A 6,785-nucleotide genomic window follows, 5' to 3' on the forward strand; every position below is an offset into this window, starting at 1 on the left:
AGTGCTGAGTTTGCTCAGTCAGTGCTTCCTGCCTGGACCCAACTGTGTTGAGAAGCAGCAAAGGTGACTCAGAGGTTTGGACATGGCTTGTGATTTCACTTCACACAACCCACAGGCACATGACTTCTTTTTCTACATTATTACTGAGTTATGCTACAGTGAATGTTAATGAACCACAATGAAATGATTCCCTACACCAAGCAAGGAAAACCACTATCCACAAATTCCCCATTTTCTTTCTCTTGCTCTATTAGAATAATTAATCACACTGGGGAAAAGCACACACAGGCTTGCTGTGAGGTCACAGTGAAATGATATATCACAAAGGCTATAAAAACATTATAAACATGAAATTACCAGTACCATTAAAAAAATCACTGGAAAATAAACCAGAGAAGTGAGAACCTCCACTGACATGCAGTATTAATATTTGTCAAATGAGGGACTTCAGCAGGGAGCACAAGGACTGTGCAGGAGGGGCTTTTGGTGGTCACGAGGAAAGCAGCAGATGATGCTGGATAGAGGGAAAGATTTTGCCCTAATGCATGTTGAGAGAAGGCATGTTGCACCCTCATCAGGGCTGGCACAGCTACTGGTATCCTCCACCAAATGGTGGGTGGCAATGCAAGTGACAGCTGGGCATGTCTTGTGACAACCAGGATGGTCCTCAAGAACATAACCAGGAAACATATTCCCTGATTATTTCTCAGCTTAACATCTCCATACACTAGCAAGAAAACTTTTCTGCTAGGCTAATAAAGAACTACAGCACCCAGGCTTCATGAGTAAGAAAGAGTGCCCATTGTTGATGAAGTAGGCCAGCAAAGAGCAAACTGCCAGGTTGGACACACTGTGTTTCAGCGGGTGAAATCTGTCCCCCTCCCAGCTCCTGCTGTTCCCAGGAAAGGCAAGGAGGGCGCTCACAAGTGAGCTGCTGATGGCGCTGTGCTTCTGCCAAATGATCTTCCACCACAAACGCAGGCAAGAAACAAACCCCTTCCCAGGGGTCAGAAAAGGTAATGAAGGTGTTTGCCTGAAGCAGAGGTGCTCACAGCCTGGGGCTCCTCAAAGAGGGGGAGATTGACACTGCACTGTGTGGTGGGGAAGGATTTGTCCATGTGTCTGCAATGAGTGCCACGTTCACTTACCCGTGATGGGGCAGTGTCACAGCAGCACACAAGTCACTCTCTGACTGCTGAGTTCCTGCCACTCCACATGCTGCACAGCTTTGGCATGGAGTTTGCTTGCATTAGTGCTGCAGGGCAAATGGACTGGACAGTCTGCAAAACAAAAAAAACATGGTACACCACTGCAGTGAGAATGCATTCAAATGCCCACACTCAAATAAGAAAATATTTTATTTGCTGATGGAAATACAATTTTCTTCTGTGCACTAGACCTGTCTCACATAATTTGGATGTTAAGATGGGAATAATCCAGGGGACTGGTATGACCTAATACTACCAGAGCCAGACATAGAATTTCATGCATGGAAAAGAAAACTGATTCTATCTAAATATATTTTCTCCTTATAAATCTGGTTCTCCTCTAGTGGTCTTTGAGGAAAGCAGGAATAATTCTGGAGCAAATCTATCTGTTGCAAGTGCTAACTTGAGGCACTAGGTCAGAAGTATTTACTAAGATAGCCTTTAAAGCATGAAAACACATCAACTTAAAATACCTAGTGAGTAACAGGACACAGTGTTTGCAATCATTTCTTTATTACATCATGTGTCATCATTTGCTCTAATTGAGTTCTGCTAATAAACAATTTTGATCCTGTCTGCTTTCTGATTTTCTCCCTCTAGTCAGTCAAGAAAAAAGAATGATATGGTAACAAGAATAAAATTAAGATTTTATGGCTATGTAAATAGCTGGAAATTAGCATAGACTAAGTTAGAAATAAATACATACATGCATGACTTACAGAAAGGAGAAAATGTGCTCAGAATGCAAAATACAGCATAATTTCTGTTCATAGGATAACCCTGGAGTGTTATACTCCTGGAGTGGAGGACTCCAGCAGGAATAGGCACAGTTCACTCTGTGAAATGAGTTTTAATTGAAGAAATACAGAAGCAGAAGAGAAACTGCTGATGAAATGATAGTGCATCCCCAAAGGAACCTCTACGGGGGATAAACTAAAAGGAGTTAACTGTTGGATTCTATCCAAACAAACTTTATGTTTCTTTTTGCACCAGAGAAAAAAAAGCCAATCAGAGTTTTTACCTTATTAGTGGAAATCAATTAGAAACAGTCCAAAAATCAAATAGAACCCAAGTGAAATATAGACCTGACTAGAAGCTCTGAAGGAAATGTTCTTTGTCTTAACTAGGCTATTAGAAAACAAAATATAAAAGCAGTAAGAGCTTCAAAGAAATGCAGTGGACCAGGTCCAAATCCCAGCAACACACTGGGCTGGAAAAGATTCACTGGACCGTCTAATTTATTTAACACTTTCAATTCCTAAAAGTGCACCAGTTATAAAAAATACAGCATATGTTAAAAACCACATTCCATTTCTTTGAAATTAATGAATGGCTGTTGAATTTGAGCTCCTAATTTCCACTTAAAAAGCACTTGGTACTACTGGAAGCTAAATTGTTTGGGTTACTCAAAGCAAGGGAATGCAAACAGAAGAAATCTTGGGCACTGAAAGATTAAGAGTAATAATAGCTATTGAAAAAAAAATTACTCATATGATTTTATGTTTAATTCTGCTAGATACATCTTTGTTTCTTGTAAATGCAAGTTTTGTCCTAGTTTTAAGGACAAGGTGCTGAAGCTAAGGTACACTCCCTCTACATGATAGAGCTATAGTCACTCTGTATCCCACAGTGTATTGGGGCCAGCTTCACTAAGCCAGCTACCAGTGTGAATCCTGAGACAGGGGTGTGAAAAGGAAGGAAGATATAATTCAGGCTTCCTGCCAAGGTGTCCAAAGGTGATAGAGAAGAATTCTTCTCCTCTCCCATTCCTCAGAGACTTTTCCTGCCTCCCTCCTGTCACATCCTCTGCACCTATAGGAAAGTGACTTCTAGCATCTTGAGATTCAAAGTTGTATCCCCTGCAGAAGAAAATCAAGAGCAAATTCTCCATCGGTGTAAACTGGCTTGGGTGCATTGACTTCACTGGAGTTACACAAACCAAACCAACAAACTGCAGAGAATATTGGGCATTTAAAATCCTTTAAAAATATTTTGAGAAGGTAGCAAACTGATAGGCACGTGTGATATGTGTGAAGAGGGTGAAGTCTGAGGATGAAGAAGATGACTTAATGGGAAAAAAAGTCCACAGGCCAGTTGGATGAGGAAACACACCTCGTGCATGCACACAGTGATGCACCCACACATCCACACAAGTCTGTTTTCTGTGTTACTGACAGTGCCGGGTCTACTTTGAGCTCAGGCTGGTGTATGAGCTCAAGTGAGCTTAATTCCCCAAGGGAAGAAAATTTCGTACCAAAATCCACAAATCAGCCAGACGGCTTTTGAACTTGTGCACTGGACTGTACCCAGCAACCGGAAAAACTGTCACTGGCTCTCAGGGCCTCACTGATTACCAGCAGGACAGAGGTAAAGGGAAACTTGCATTTGCAAGATGAACAGGAGAATTTCCTCTCTGTTGCTGCCAAGCCAGCACTTTTCATCAGCATCCAATCAGCACCACAAATGCCTTAAAAGAAAAAAAGAAGCTCTTTGGAGCAGAGTCCTTTTGTGTATCATTCCAGAGCACAAAGGGGCCCCTATCTGTAAGGAGGGCCTCTTAGATGCTGACTCAGAATCAGAAATTGTAATAATAAAATAATTTATAGTATTATTTTTGTAAGCAGGGATTTTCCCTGTCTTTTCCTCCCTCTGAAACTTGCCAAGGTAGAGGTAAAGCAAATGGCTTCTTTGCTACCACTGGAAAAACAGAGAGAAAAAAAAGATTTTTTTTTGTTGTTGTTATTGGAGGACATACCAAAGAAATGAAAAAGAATGTTTATATTCCCGTAGGCATTTGTGTAGCTGTGAGCATATCAAAGGCAGCACAAGAGCTTGGAGAATACACAGAGGTGTAAAATCTAGGCTCAGCTTAGCCTCTCTGCTGTGCAGAGACAAAGCACCAGTCAAAATATCTGTGTCAGTGAGTGTTTGCAAGTACAGGTGAAAGCAAGAGAGATAAGAAGATGCAGGGGAATAGGAAAAGAGAGAGATAAAATAGATGGCTACTAGGGAGGGACAAAAAAAAGGGGAACAGAGAGATATTTAGTCACAATGAATGTTAATGAGTTTTGTTACAACTGGTGCAAATATTTCACTTACAGACTTTTTTGTTGAAAAGTTATATTAAAACAAATGTTTAGTAAAGAGGAATTTCAGTATTTTTCTTCTTTTTAATGAAGCCTAAACTCTCAATTCTATCTTGGAATTTGAATTTACCCCTTTCACATGTTGGAGTAGAAAACAGGAAAACATCTAACAGATCATGAAATGAAGGACAAAAGAAGCAGTAACATAAATGAAGGGTGGAAATTGCAAATCTGAAAATTTTAATAGTTCTTATTTCTGAAAAAATGTATATATCATTGAGCAAAAAAACTGTTCTGGTTAAAAACTAACATTATTCTCAATTATTCTGCACAGTGCCAGACTCATTTTTCAATGACATCTTGGTATTATTATACATTACATTCATTACAGGAGAGCCCAGAGGTTCTCATGCTTCTGTCATGCTGAGTAAGTACAATATTTAGGAAAGATTATCCTCATCTTAAAGAATTGACAAGTTAACTAGGGACAGGATGCAACAAGCAGGTGAAGAACATAAGAAGATGGAGAGGAGGAATAAGGTAAGAGACCATAGTGAGAACATGAGGAGCACATCTGGAGGGATTTACCATGTATTTCATAAGCACCTTCTCCTTTGACTTGTTTATAGACAAGCTATGGGCTCTCCTATGTCCCTCAGAAGTAATTTTCTCCATGATCAGTGAGTACAGTGGGACTGAAAAGAGAGCTGAAGGTGGTTGGCTTACAGTAGATACAAGAAATTTGGTGGAGCTCCACCAAATAGCACACAAGTCACTCACTGCCAGGAAACAGGTCAACACTGAAGCAATCACACTCCGGAGAAAGGCAGGAGATTGGATTAAGCAGAGATACAGCATAATTTCTCCTCACACATGAGTACATTTTCAAAGCATCTAATGGATCAGGGAATGTAGCAACTTGTAGGCATGAGAGCAACACTTCCAAAGTCCCAAGAAGTTCAGGATTGCCTTCCATTAGCCACAACCTCCTGCTTCCTGGTCATTGATGTTAGAAGCTCAGCTGTCATGGACAGAAGCTCTTTAAAGTCTGTCAGCATGGTTGTGCCAAGCTCTCAGTTGGTCTCTGGTCGGTGGTTCAGCAGCCCCATCACTCAGCAGTAGGAGACTTTTACTCTAATTCATCTACATAACTTTGCATGGTGTGAGGAAGAGACACTCAGTTTCCCCATCTACTCCAGGGTTCTTTTTATTCAAAAGCTCACAAATCGAGACCTTCCTTTTGTGTCCATTTTTATTGAATTGACCTTAGGCGTATCATCTATTGAGTATGAAAGTACTACTCCTTGCTTCCCAAGGATGGGGTTGTGCTGCACTCATTTGTAGGAATCCATGCCTGCTCCTCACTCCAAGTGCCATGAAAGGCTGAGGACTCTTCCTTCTTTAGCTTTAGACCAGTGGTGCACCTGTACCACCAAGACACTGTCCTGCCTAGTGCACATCAGGGACCATCTTCTCATGCACTGAGAAAAAAGAAGCGGGAGGTCTCCTCACCATTTACTAGGATTGAACCTTTGCTATTTCCCTATGTGTAGAGGACAACCCCTGTCAGCTACACATCGTCTTGTGACTTTCCTAAGAGTTGAGAAAGACAAAATCAAAAAAACATATAGCAAGTTAACTTTTTTTTTTCAATGACTCAGTGTATGTGTGAAATGAAATGTTTTATGACATTTGTCTGAGATTTCCCATGGCTGGTGAAACTCTCCCAGTAACAACTGCTTAGAGTATTGCTGGCCAGAAACTTCAGCATTAGCAGATTTATGCCTTTTCTATTACCTGCAGCAATAAACTGCTTTAAAAAATCCTCTTTTTCTCTAACTACAAATTGAATTTCAATAAATGTATGTAATATAGTCACAGGAAAGCATGAGACAGAGTTGTGTCCAGTCTTAAAATTTTACATGCAGTTCTCATTGCCTCAGAAGTTTGGGTCAGATATTGTCCCACCTTAATGTATCTGCACTCCCTGGGCTAGAGAAAGCAAAATACACCTGACTCAAAACTTTTTGCTGCAGTCAAATATAAGGCATAAAAAAATAGAGTGACTTTTGCAGACAAGAGGAAGTACTACAATGAGCTTGTGACCTTCAAATTCCCTGGCTGGCTAGTAATATGAGAACTTTGGCCTATACTCAAACATTTTCAGGGTTGTCATAAACTGGAAGAAAGATGTCTCAGAGCCTTGTGCTACACTGACACAGCAGGCACTTTTCTAATTTCTTCAGCCTTATCTCATGAGGTTATACAACCTTGTCTCATGACAACCCATATCTGCTATATTGGGAGAAATCTCTGCTTCAAAGAAAAGATGATTCAGTGTCTTTTTGCTCCTTTTACACTTGCAGTCTAGTACAAAGCAACCCAAGGGAACTAGGCTTTTAATGCCTGATGCCTGAATGCTATTAAATTAGCTACATTGTAGCTTTGCCCATTAAACTCCCTACTTCATCTTTGGCAATTCCTCACCCTT

Source organism: Neopelma chrysocephalum, unplaced genomic scaffold (genome assembly GCF_003984885.1).
Source record: "Neopelma chrysocephalum unplaced genomic scaffold, ASM398488v2 Primary Assembly neopelma1_25, whole genome shotgun sequence".
Taxonomy (NCBI): domain Eukaryota; kingdom Metazoa; phylum Chordata; class Aves; order Passeriformes; family Pipridae; genus Neopelma; species Neopelma chrysocephalum.